We start from the raw sequence: 14195 nt of genomic DNA, 5'->3' as shown, positions 1-14195 counted from the left end.
AAGCTACTTTTAGAGGTTCTGGCCCAGTGAGGCTGAAGTGACCTGAAATCTGCACTCAACAGGCTTACAAGTAGTGCTGCTAAGGACAGCATCTTGGGAGCCACCGGCCCAGGCTTGGCTAAGCGTTTAGTAAATGCTGACCTAACACTATAGACATTTAAAACTATAATCTCACCAAAAAACACCATCTCACTCTAGGATAGATTGACTAATAACACTAATTCCTACAGAACACAATTAGATAAATGGCAGAAACAAAACAAAGTTATGCTTCACTTAATTCAAATTTCTTGCTTTCAAAATAAAGAAATCATTGTATTTTAAGTTTATTACAGGAAAGAGTAACATTTTAAGATAAAAGGCAATAGAAACAACATTAAACATCAATCATATATGCACAATTTAGATAATGAATGCATATACATAAACTTAAGGACTGTAAGTATAATTAAGTATGTATGCCCCATTTGTAATGTTATATTTTTGAAGACTAGTCCAAATGCCACACTGATAAACGCTGATATGACGGGGTTCTGTGCCAAGCTACATCCATGGGGAAATGCCTATCGACATCAGTAATATAAAATCAGGCCCTAAGGGACCATGACTGTCTCTTCAAATTATTAAGGAAAACAGGTACATGCTTAAGCAACTCAATACAGTACAAAAGCAATATATTTCATCATAAATAATTAGTGTGCTGCTGTTAATTATAGTTACTAGAGTGAAAAGTACTCCTAAGAAAAATGAGAGCAACACTCATTTTTATGCCTTGAACTTAATTTTTAAAATGCCAGAAATTTCCAATACTTGTTTCCTTGGAGAAGCTACTTGTTTCCCTGGAGAAAGTTCTGCAGTTAACCTGCCTGGTGCCAGGGCTCATCTACAAAGACCCAGGCCCAGGACTGATGATCAACTCTCCATTCAGCCCTTCGAGATCACATGGACATTTACACAGCCTTCAGTCCCCTCACTCAGGGCATCTCATCCAAGGCATGAAATTCCCTTGGCAAGGACACACAGGAAGCCAAAGGCTTTCAAATATGCTGCATTGCCTTCAACTTTTAGAATATCCATCTATCTTTTAAATTAGGTGCCATCTGTTTTATCATCTCTGCCTAAATCATATTAAAATTTCTTGCCAGTATCGTACCGCTGTCGCATTCCTGGCTTGCCTGGAATTTGCAGGCTTCTTGCAGCATTCAAGTGGAACCTGCTATTTTAACTCATTTCTGTAATAAGGCATAGAGTGAGAGTCTAAAACACAATCCGTGTTAAGACTATCTCCACTTTTACTTGTAGAGTGAATAAGTGTACAGTTCAAACCTGGGATCATCCCTCCCAGTGTCCTAAAATACAGATTGGTTTGAGCCACTGCAGTTAGCCCAGCACCACGCTGTGCTAGGCTCAAATGGCGCTTGTACTGCTGTATTCACCTTGAAACTAAGTAGGCAGAATTTATTATTTGTGGAAGTCAAATAACTTCCAGGTTACACAGGCTTCATCCTTACATTATCACATATAGTCACAACAGAAGACAAATACAGGCAGACATATAGCTCATTTACAGGAGAAACCCATTTGCCGTCAGAGACAAGGGCAATGTAACAGCCAAGAACTGCAGTAAATCTCTTCCAGCTAATAGGCACATCAAACAATGCTCCCCTGAAATACTTCTCATGGAACAGATTGTATTCAGAATTTAAACAGCAGATCCACATTCATTCCTTAACATTTAAACATGATGCTTGCTAAGAAAATTCTAATTCATGATTTTTTTCTTTACTCCTTCTGTGCTTCAAAGCTGAGACTTACTATGCTTATCCAAGCATGCTAACAGAATTGGAATCTCTTAGAAATATCTCCTAGCACCTCTCAGCATGACTGAAAGGCATCTGCCAAGATTATATAGTATATAAGTAACTGAATCATGCAAAAATATTTACCCCCAAAAGATGTAGTAAAAGCTCAGCTTCCTCCAGCTTCCATAGCCCCTGAAGTGTTAATCTGAAGAAACAGTTCCATGAGTTTCCACAGGCCAGCAGTGAGTCTCCTACACTTGACCTAGACAGCCTTACATAACGAAGCATCGGTGCTAGGGAGCTTGCTGAATGTCATCACCAGCAAGAATAAGCATTGGCAGCAGCAGGCAGGCAGGCGGGCTGGGAGTTTGCACGGAAATCATGAACTCTTTCTTGCCTTTCTCCTTTCAAATGTTTTGCAATGAGAGTTATGAATCGTGCAGAACCTGGTCTCTCCCCGACCTCTTTTTAATTTCTTTCTTTCTTTGGTTGCTGCATGTGAAGAATGATCAGAAGCATAAAAGCTAAATCTTCCAGCAACTGCAAGCAGGACATTTCCTTGGTATTCGCAGGAAACCTAACAGGATGAATTGCTGCCTCTAAAATCCTGTACCAAAATACCCAAAAGGAAAGGACTGGGACAGCAAAGGGATGGCACAAAGGCTGCCTCTGAGAGCTTTTGTCTACCTTTAACTCATTGTGGTGAGTAGAGGGCAATGTATGTTTTTGGAGTGAAATATTAGTTGGGAGTGTGGGTGGTTTTGCACGATGGTACCGAAGTATTTGCAAAGACCCTTCCTGTTCCTTCAACACCTTTTTGCAAACAAGATGATATATTTTTACTCTCCTACATCAAATTAAGAATGTGGTAGGTTAAAATGATTGTGCTTAATGCAGTTCAACTTCCAAATTTTATCTGCCAATAATAAGAAAAACAGGCACCTGTCTCTAGTGGCTTCCAGATAGATCTAATGGATTACTTCTGTTGTCTGTACCTGAAAATAAGACCTGAATTCCAGCATCAGATTTTACATAAAATAAATCATTTTGTTTTAGATTTTGAAAACAATTTCTCAGAATACAGAAAAGGGATTACTGTTCTTTGGAGGTAATCTTTGCTAGATTCACTCTGAACTACCTGGGGAATACTTTATACAGCAAATTAAAAACAATGTGCTCTCAAGCTAACTTTCAATTATCTCAAATGTGTGCAATGCAAGTTACACTCTCAAGAGCTAGAAATAATAAATTAAGTCCATTCTTCCAACATGGGATTATTAATATAAATAGCATTATATTGTTTAATTATATATAAAACTGTGGTTTTATATGGATTGTGGGTGAAGACATATTCTTCCTGGGCAACAGAGATAGAGAAGTCATGCATCATTTAAAAATAATCTTAATGTTCTGCTCTTAGCTGGGAAGCTTTCTGCTAATGCATAACACTGAGAACAGAGTGAGGAAACAAGAGAAGTTAGGTGTGTGGAAGAACACGGTGATCTAATTCCATCTCCTTGTGGAACTCAGAGGGAAAGTGAAGTGGTGGGCTTAAGCTGACACAGGCGAAGAGGTGAGTGCATGGTGGTTTTCATCAAACTTGCACAGTGTTTTGCTATCATGCTACCATAAATAATTGTCTTTTAATGTTGGAGTGATGGCTTGCTGCACAGGGATTTTTTTTTTTTTTTATTAGTCATAGAAATGACAGAAAACAAAGCAGAATCGCACTAAAACATCTGCGTTTTGGCATTAGTCTGATTTTGGAAAAACCTGTTGTGTAGTTGAGCCAATGAGAATTTATTTCCCACCATTATAAAAAAGAAACATATTGGTGTGACACTTAATTAAATTCTAAGATTATGAAATAGTTTTCTGAACATCAAATGAAGTAAAGCATGAGTATGTTTCAAAGGGTTTTATTTTGTTCATGTTGATTGTGTTGCTAAGTGTTCTATGTCTTGGAGAGCTAACACAAGTCAAATAAAGAACTCATAGGAAGCAAAGACCTTGAAAGTAGAATGTTTTTATAAAGATTCTCTTTCAAATAAACTGAGCCCCTTGCAGTTAGGCACTGTTTCTTTTCTTTTCCTGAGATAGTGCTAAATTGGTTTTGAGTAAATATTAAATGAAAAAATGCAGGAGTGAAAAGTATTTGTATTGTGTTCAGGTAGGAGCTGGATCTACCATGATCTAGTAGAAGTCTTTGGAGGTGTCATTTTAAGTAGGATATAAGAATGTTTTAAAATTATATCAGCATAATAATTGACTAAGTAAATATTTTTTTCTGAAATACTTGTTTGGAAACTGTTAATTTTTTCTTTTTCTTTTTATATTGTTAGCATTCCCCTAATTAGGCAACTTGGCACTGATTTGGCTGCTCATAAGAGGTTGTCTAGTGTTGTCCGGATTAATCAAACACTGTACAAGTTTCTCTTTCTATGACATCATTAGTTCTGGATCACTTCAGAACAAATCTGTCAGATTCCTTGTCTTTGGGGTCGAAACTCTTTTTTCTTTTGTTTAAATCATCCCTAGCTCATTACTTCCATCATTCTGTTTGTTTTGCTTTGTTTTTCTGTTTTGAGGCACTGGAGATCAAATCCAGGACCTTATGCTTGCGAAGGTGTCCCCATTGAGCCACACCTAGCCCCTATCCTCTCATCTGTGATGTCATGATCTCAAAATAGCTCCTCCATGTCCAGCATGCTGATTATATTCTAGGCAAGAGGATGCAAAGGGCAGAAATCATAAGGAATGAGCCAGCTGAATCAATTCTTTCTCAAGAACTTTTCCAGAAAATGACTTAGAGACTGACTTATAGTTTATGATTTTTAACTGTGGAAAATGCCCAAGAATAATGGAGTATTTTAGCTAAGCCAAATGTCATCCTGAAGTGAAGTTGAGTTCTGTTTTTAAGACAAATAAGATACTCTTTCCTTTAACATATAGCTTAGGTTATTAATAAAATCCTAAAGCATTTCTCACAATCAAGATATCTAGATTGGTTTATATACCTCTAATACAAAAGCGATTTGATTTTACATCTGAACACTCAGTGGAAAAAGTATCTTATTTTGCAATGGAATGTTACTTGGTTAACACATGGGTCTGTGAGCACCGGGTCACCAAATGAATGCAAAGAGCAAATTTCAGACAGAATTGTATTTTTAAAGGAGAAAACAGTTTTTTCCCTGTTTCAACCCACACTCACCCCTAAATAAATTTGTATAATTTATTTGTACAAAGATTTTGACTATGAAACAATAAATGGATGGTGAATTAACACACCAACCCTCAGAATCTCTGTAATTACTAAGGAAAATGTGGTCTCATTACTTTAGAAACAGAGAACCCTGCAAAGGGTTTTTCTATTCCAGCTGTTTTCTTGCTGAACTCAGCAACACTGACAGGCATGTGGATCTCCCTGGCTGGTGCATGGAAGGGCTTATGATTTTCCCAATTTGGTTTCAAGAGTACTTCTCTAGAGAAGAAGGCATCCTTTGTATTGGGACAAGGAATAATCATGACAGTTTGGAAAGGACTGTGATCAAGATAGCTGCTCTATCCAAACACACTGGATTTGCAGAGTTTTGGGGGAGGCTAAATAAGAATTTTTCTAATTTTTGATGGTTAAAAAAAATGATTTCCTTAGTTTCTATTATACCTGATTCTCTATAGAAGATAGTCGACTTCTGGAACTATTACAATCACCTATTCAGAAATGTGTACACATTGCACTATCTCTTATTTCATTGAAAAGCCAGGGGGAGTTTGCATTTTGTGCTTGCAAAATATAGGTGAGGGAAATTCTGTGGAAAGCATCAGACTACAGTCAGCCTAAGACTACGAGATGAAAAGATATGTAGTAAGTAGCACATATGAATTTTCTAAAACACTGACTTAAGGGAGAACATCATTACAACTTTTTCCATCTTTCTGCACATTACTTTCTAACAGTGTACCACGTTTACCTAAAGGAAGAAAAAATAGTTATTTCTGAGTCCACTCAGTCATTACAGTACATTTTCAGTTATTTCAGGTTTAATCAGTAAAATGAGAGATTTTTACTTTCTCTGTTCATATTATTTATAGTAACATTGGCTTTGACAAAAAGATACATCAAATCTGTACAATTGAGCACAATGAAATTGTATTTCTTACTCATGTAGAGTTCTTCAGTTGTCCCTGGTTGGCAGATGGAATCCTTGTGATTATTCATGGATTGAAGACATTTAATATTGTAGCACCTCTTACCTGTAGGCATTCAGAGTCAGTTGATAGAAAAAGAGTTTATGAGGAATCTTACCTATCTCTCCAGACAAGAAATGTTGCATATGACTGGCTTATGTTTCAGTGAGAAATAGAAACATGATACCCTTTAAATGTAAGGGAAAGGTAAGACGTGTTTTCTAAAGCCTGACTGCCGCTTCCTAGAAATGAGATGAGTGGTGGTCACCAAGCTACCTCTGTCTACTCTTCTTTTTTACAGTTGAAAGTTTTTAGTCTTGAAAGAACAGTATGTTTTGTCAATGGTGTGTTTCCTGAGTTCAAATTGGAGGAGTGAGCGAAAAGATTATATATGTTGGGGAGGGAGATTTCTCTGCTCATTGATGATGTGATTGATTTTATTTTGCACCTTAAAATGCTATGACCTTCAATTTCTTCTCCACACAGAGATATAATAATTTTAACAGAGTTTAAAATTTCTACATCATAGTGCTTAGAATTTAGATTTCTTTGCATTTTAACAAACTGGGAAGGGTCTACAGGGTTGTATTTGTAGTGATCTGCCTGTTTACAGCCTCCTAAGAGCTGGGATTGCAGGCATGCGCCACCATGCTGTCTCATTTGCCCTCTCAGCGCCCTCTGGTGGTGGGGGTGGGGGTGGCATGGCAGGCCCAGAGAGTGAACCCTCCGGCCCCTGTGCCTACTTGCAGGTGCTTTAATCTGCTAAGCTATTTGGCTGGCCCAAAGCTATTTGGCCGGCCCAAAGGTGCAGGGACGGGGTTCCATCCCCAGTGTGCCATGCTGGTCCTGCTTCCAGGGCACGCTGAGACTGTGATTGAGACTGGACATGTTGGCACATGTCTGTAATCCCAGTGCTTGAGAGAATGAAAACAGGAGAATCATTACAAGTTCGATCTATGTAGTGAGACCTCTGTAGAACCTGTACTAATGCATTTTTAAAAAAATTGATGTAGTTTCATATACTACAGGGAATATGACTTACCTCTACAAACCTTTAAAACATAGTTTCCGAACCCACTACCCACTTTGACAGTAGAATTTAGCTATTGTTCAGCTAACATCTTGGATATTACTTCTGCAGAGTAGGCAGAATATCATATGCAGCAAAGAATATGGAAAGCCTGTATCAGGGAAGCAAATTTCTCAGAAATACTTAACAGACATTTTCCTATATCTCATTGGCCACTGATGCATGGCTTTTTGTAGGAGCAAGGGAGGAGGCTGGTGAAAGATACTATTCAAATTGGGTTCATAAGGACCGGCCAAATAGCTCAGTGGATTAAAGAGCCTGCAAGCAGGCGCAGGGGCTGGGAGTTCAATCTCCTGGGCCTACCATGCCTGCCTCACCCCCTGAGACACGCTGAGATGACAACTGAGATTGGGCATGGTAGCGCACACCTGTCATCCCAGCTCTTGGGAGGCTGTAAACAGGAGAATCACTATGAGTCTGATCTAGTGGTGACACCCTGAACATCCTATAGACCCTTCCCTAAAAAATACAAAAAATAAAATAAAATAAAACCAAATTGAGCTCATAGATATTTCAAGGAAAATTCATTTCTCTGAGTATTAAGGTTTGCATCTAGATAATGTCCAAGAGCCTATGTGCCCGAAGGTAAGGCTTTAGAGGGTGATTGAATTCTTAAAGTGCTCCAGATGACTTTTGGTAGGAGGTAGAGACTGCACAGAGATGGATTACTGGGGGAGACCTGGGAAAGTACTTCTTCCTACTTGGTACCTCCTTTTTCTCTGCTTCCTGGATGGCACCAGGGAGCAGCTTTCCTCACTCAGGTGCTGCCACTATGCCCTCCAGCCTCAGAGCCAACTGAGTATGGACTGAAGCCATTAAAAACTATGAGCCAATATAAACCTTTCCTCCTTCAAGTTGTGGATTTTGAGTACTGTGTTTTAGCCATGAGACAGTAATTAAAACATTTCATAAGAAAGGTGGGAAAGAGGAACACGTGGAAGCCCAACGGCAATACCTATCTCCAGTTCCAGGAAGTCCTGAGGTGAATCTAGATAAGTGAGGAAGGATAACTCTGAAAAAATGGAGAAATAGCCTAGACATCAGTAAATGTGGGTGTGGAGGTGCATCCTCAACATTCTCTAAAAGTCTGGGGCAGAAGGGTGATGGCAAGTTCAAGCCCATCTTGGGCAGCTTATTGATGTAGCAAGACACTGTCTCAAATTTTAAAAATGAAAATCCAAAATAGCTGAGAATATAGTTCAACTCATGAGTCCTGGGTTCATGCCAGTGCCAAAGAAGAAGGAGAAGGTAATACTCTACATACCTGAGTAGGTATGTTTATGATTAGTGTCCTTGAGTCTGAGTTGGACCTGAGAAGAAAAGGGTCCCCTGAGTCTTGAGTAGTAATGACCTAAGAAACCAGGAACCAAGAGGCAATTTCCTAAGGGAGAGCGGAAACTACCTAGACTGGAGGATTCCCACAATCCAAAGTCCTTTTTGTCTCCTAAACATGTAGACAATAAATAAAAAGATTAAGACTGAGGTTTTGCCGCAAAAGTGGTGACTAAAGTAGAAGACAGTCAACACCAGCAAGGTCCTCTGTAGCTGCAGTGATTACTAAGGTTTTGAGTATCTTCTGGTGTTTATAGTATGTCTATGGCTTTGGATCAGATCTGCAGCAAGGAGAAGAAGAAAAAGAAGGAGGGAAAGAATATGCAGACAGACAAAGAGAGGGAAGAGAAGAAAAGAAGGAAGAGAGGGAAGAGAAGGAAAGGATAGAAAGAGGAAGAGGAAGGAGAAGAAGAAAAAGCAGGCGGGGGAAGGAAGAAGGTGGCAGAGAAAAAGAGAGAAAGGTAGGGAGAAGGGAGATCCTTGATAATTAGTTTGCAGGATTAGCCTCCAGATAGTCCAGAGACTGCTTTCATTTAAACAGTGGTTTTGTAGTACAATGGTTAACATATGAGAGTTTATAGATTTATAAATTTGTATATATATATATATATATATATATATATATATATATATATATATATATATATTAGTACAGGGTCTACAAAGTCTCATTATGTAGATCAGACCCGTAGTGATTCTTCTGTTTTCAGCCTCCCAAACTCTGGGATTATAGGCGCATGCCACCACGCCCAGTCTTTTATATTTTTAATCTTGGATTTTCTTCTAAAGTTGCTGGAACATATACAAATGAGGTATTCTATTGTAAGGGTCGAGTCGCCGCGAAGGAGGACCCCAAGAGTCGGTCTCTCATGCAAATCACAAAAGGAAAGTTTTATTATCTACGTATACGTAGGGCGGTCTGCACACGCAGGAGCAGAGTGCACCTTCAGTGTAACAGGCATAGTTTTTTAAAGGCAAAAACCACAAAATGGGGGGGGGGGCAAGCAAGTTACAGAAGCAAATCGCATTGGTTAGTGTAGGTTGACCTTTACAATAATTGGTGAGTTACAATACCGGATGACCAAATGGAGTAAGTCTGGGGGTAGCTGAGGGGACTAACCTTGTGGTTGTCATATTCCGGGAACATTTTTAAGAAATCGAGGCATTGTGACCCTGGACATTCTGTTGTTATGGCTTTCTAATAGTGAGGCCTTGGGTTTTGGGAACGTATGTCTCCTGCAAGAATTCAAACAAGGGGAGGGCCAAGGGCAACTTCTTGGCTGACTCAGTTGTTTTAGTTGTTTTCCAAGTAACGGGACCCCATCCAAGGTTTTCTTATGTCCTTTTTGTTTTAGAAACATGGATTGCTCAAGCTCTAGGGCCGTAAACTAGCAGGTGGGCCCCCTTACTGAAAGACACTTTAATAATTTTTAGCCTCATTTATGATCTTAAAATTGTTGGGCTTTACACTATTTAGTCTAGGAAGTACAAAGATCCTCTCTGTTCTCCTTGATACTAGCAAAATCCATCCATTGGTACACACCACACATATCTACACACACATGCGTGCACACACACATGCGTGCACACACACACACACACACACACACATGAGCATACAGGCACACACACTCAATAAAAAGTTTTGAAATAAAAGGGAGATTCCTATGGTTTGGGGTATGTGTGACGTGGAATGATGGAAAAAAAAATGGGTGCCTAGAAAGGAGGAAGATCCAGGCCCTCAAACTTTGTGCTTTATAACATTTTTTTTCCTTTCAAAACTGTGCTCAAATGGACATTTAGACCATGCGGTCCTGGTCATTAACCGGTGTATTGGATGATCTCATATATAACCTTAAATGCTCAGCACCCCTGCGCTGCCTTCTTTTCCAGGATCCCGCACACTATTTCTAGTCATCCTTCACACAGTGGGAACTCCCTTCTACATCTCTAGGTAATTCTCCAACTCAATTGAGAAAAAGAGACTTTGTTTTCCCATTCACTTATTTTGGCCAGTGTTCCAATCTCATGGGAGTCCTTGGAGACATGAGGAGTGGACATGCTATTCCATTACCTTGTGAATATGTCCAGGCTAATTTTCCTGTCAGCAGAATACACCTTCTCTCACCCCAACAACCCCTGATTCTCCAGCCAAGCCCCACTCTCTTCCCAAAGGTGAAAGGAGGCCACTACACCAATAATGATGGAGACGACTTTGATTCTCGGGGGCTACTTCTGTCAAAGAGCTTTTCGTGCTCTCTCTGTCTCCTCAAAGTGGAAGCCATCATTGTTTATGTACTGTGTCCTAGCAAGCTTGAGTGTGTTGCATCATAGTTTATTCAACATCTTTGCTTACAAATCAGTAACTTACTGCTTAAGTGCTTGAAAATAGAGACTGTGGATTAATTGCCTTTGAAAAACCGCACTTAAGACAGCTTTACTTGGACACAGTATGTAGTCTGTAATTGTTCATTTCAATTAAAACTAATTATTGATAAGAATGAAGAAGAGCTCTGTATACCACAAGAAAGTAAAATATGTGCAAATGTGGATTTATTAAATACACAATTTTAGTAGAAATGACATATCTTATCAAAGTGCTCTATTTTGTCAATGCTCTAGTTTTCTAATTATTCACTGAAAAAATTATCAAAACTGCCTTTGAATTTTTTTCCTGGAAAGCAAAATTATGTCTTAGAATAAGCAATATGTATACTTCAGAAATCCAATTTCTTATAATATCTTGATTTGCAAAATAAATTACAAACTGGTTTGGTAGCAAATTCAGTTTAATTGTTCTGGAAATATTTTATTAAATTCATATATAAGAATTAACATATCCTTTCTTGGAGAAGCTAGGCATTATCTATCTTTTAAATGTGCATAAAAAGCAAAAAATATATTTGTATTTAATGCACCAGTTTCAATTCAACACTTAAGTCTTGTATTATGTAAGATGCTTTAGCTTTTCCAACTCTTGTATTTGGTTGATTATTTTATTGTGTTAATAATTCTGTGAAGGACATTAAGAAAATTTTACCACCCTACGCCACATCGCCCTTTAAATTCACAACAACAAGAAGGAGAACACATGACTCTTTCATGATCTCTCATTTAGGTTGTTGACTTTGTGTGTGTGTGTGTGTGCATGTGTGCACATAAAAGTTTTCCTTTTTCTCAATTTTTATTGTGTACTGGATCATTTTAGCAGTGCACAAGAATGACATTCCTTGTGGAGAGCTGGTACATGCACATAACATGACTCAATTATTTGAATTTTTCCCTCTAAATTTGGGCTTTTAGAAAATGGTTAGCTCTGTCTGTCTGTCTGTCTGTCTGTCTGTCTGTCTGTCTGTCTGTCTGTGTCTGTCTATCTGACTATCTGTCCGCCATCTATCCACAGCACCTATGCTAACACTGATCTGCATCTCCAGCTTCACCATTCCTGCTCAGAGTTCCAAGTGAAGCTATTATACTTTGAACCCAGCTTTGGAAATGCTCTTTTCAAACAGCAGGTCTCAGTGCCCTCAGACATTCTGCGGGGAGCTCCAAGAGCACTGTGCTCCCTATCACCAGAGGCCCCTCTCCTGAAAGCCAGAGTTCTAGAGAAAGATACGTAAGGCCAGAACCTTTGAACTGAATAATGCAGAATGATCCATTTCCATTTGTTTCTTTTCCCTGATTACTTGTAACCCCCTTATTATAATTTTGCAGTTGGAGGAAAACCTGGAAACTTTGGTTAACTTGTCCTAATTCACGTACCTAGTGAAAGTCTTGCTTGGCCAACAAATACAATTACTTAACTAGAGTGAAATGAGTGAAACAGCAACACAGCAGAAAGAAACAATAAACTCATTTTTTTGATATAAACTGGATTATTTAAAACATGTACTTCATTGAGTAATACCTCTAATCCTGCTTTTCAGTGACATACTTGCCCTGACCTTACCTCCTTGCAATTTTTATGACAATTGTTAGGGACAATGTCAGGTTAATGATAGATAAATACCAACTATAACATGCTTTTATGAATTTCTTCATGCTTTACAAGGATATTTGTTTCTTGATCCAGTAGATGCCTACATTCTTAGCAGACCTGTGTCAGTTGGGGAAGCAGGCCCTGCCCTGATCTGACTTCTGTGGGACGGAGCCAGGCTGGATGCCGAGTCACGGGATATCTTCTTCTTGGAGACGCTTGCCCTAGTGTTCTGACCAAGCACAGAGCAACAGTGGATGCAAAGGGAAAATGAGAGAGAAAGATGCGAAACTGAGCCTCCACAATGAGTTCCTATTACCACCCAGACTTCCACTGGGAAGTTTGAAAGTGATGTTCATATTTTCAGAGCTGGGCTCAGACTTGTGAAACCGAGCAATGAACATATTTTCAAAAGTGCCAAGCTTTGATATTGCTGAAAGTAAGAATTAGTCCCAGATGATTTTTATTTTGAGGAAGAAAAATTTAGAAGTGATTACTCAACTAGCTGAACAGCTGTAAATATCTTCAGATTTAAAAAGTGTTGCCCTCTACAGAGGACATGCAACAGAGCTCCAAATGACAGCTCGCTTTGCACCTACAGGGAGGGACTCTATCCGCAGGCTTAATTGGGTAGACAAATTGCCTCTACTTTCAGTAGGAAAGCACATTATAAATCAATCAATAACAGAATTCAGAAGTGCAGGCAAGTCTCAGTTTTTCTGTTGCTCCATATGGATAATTTCCCAATAAAGAAATAAAATATAACTTTGAGATTAATATATTTTAAAAGATGTTTCTAGAACATAATCATTTTTTAGTAATATAATACAAATTAAAATACATCTTGCTAGTGGTTTGTTACTTAATTTTTTATGTATTTAGTACAAGTTCTACAGGGTCTGCAGGGTCTCACTTGATACTTAATTTTTGAACCTAATGAATTGTTAAATAGATAATAGTTGATATGTTCCTGAGAGTTTAAACATAAAATCCACATCTTAATGTAAGTTTATGTTATAGAACAAAGCATGGAAAATACTACCTATATGAAATTTTGACCATATTCTGATTGAAATCCTGATTGCTTAGCATCCAGGGCAAATTTTTAAAGAAGCTTTAGAGATAATAATGTTTTTCTAATAGGATTGTTGTAACCTTTACGGGGAACATGCCAATTACTGGACTTGTGATGGGCACTGAAAAATGATCACTTCTATCCCTCTTGCGACTCACACAAACACAGAGATTTTGACCTCTGGCAAGCAAGAGGAAAGACTGAGTTAGCCAGGGAAATATTCAGATTCAAACAAATCGTCAAGTATGAGCTACCTATGGACTACCCAACCTCCTCTTTTAAGAGGAAGAATGTATCTGAATCCTTCTGGAACTAAGGTGTGGGGAATACAAGGCAGGGACAATATTAGGCTGTGAGATCAATGCTGAGCCCTGCAAATGCACTGGGAACTGTAAAAGAGAACAAGATTACTTCCCTCTCCGGTAGTCTGGGAGCTCTTGGGAAAAGTAAAGTTTGGGTAGGGAAGCAGGATATCTCAGGAGAAAATATCAAGTTGTTAATCTTCCTCGAAGGAAATAAGAAAGGTAAGGAGTTGTCCCGACAGAAGGAATAGGGCAGTTTATCTGGATCTAAGTGTTTGTCATTATCATGATTAATCACAGGATGTGTTGCCAAGCTTTCATCATAAAAATATTCTCCAGGAGGATTCATCAAGTTCTACTACCTATTAATTTCTGTTGATGCATGTTATTTGGCATCTTCTGTGACAGAGGACACTTGCATATTTTT

General features: G+C 38.7%; 1 protein-coding gene across 1 annotated transcript in view; it reads right to left on the bottom strand.

Annotated features, from left to right (window-relative positions):
- The window catches only part of Scn1a (sodium voltage-gated channel alpha subunit 1), a 172278-nt gene extending 170110 nt beyond the window's left edge, over window positions 1-2168 (bottom strand). The window contains exon 1 of the mRNA XM_004646393.2: window positions 1947-2168. The gene's annotated coding sequence lies outside the window, so the exon portion shown is untranslated. The remainder of the gene's footprint in view (window positions 1-1946) is intronic.
- Between the last annotated feature and the right edge of the window lie 12027 nt (window positions 2169-14195).

This window comes from Octodon degus, unplaced genomic scaffold (assembly GCF_000260255.1).
Source record: "Octodon degus isolate 3935 unplaced genomic scaffold, OctDeg1.0 scaffold00267, whole genome shotgun sequence".
Classification (NCBI taxonomy): domain Eukaryota; kingdom Metazoa; phylum Chordata; class Mammalia; order Rodentia; family Octodontidae; genus Octodon; species Octodon degus.
The sequence above is the reverse complement of the archived record's forward strand: the minus strand, read 5'-3'. Positions and strand labels throughout refer to the sequence as shown.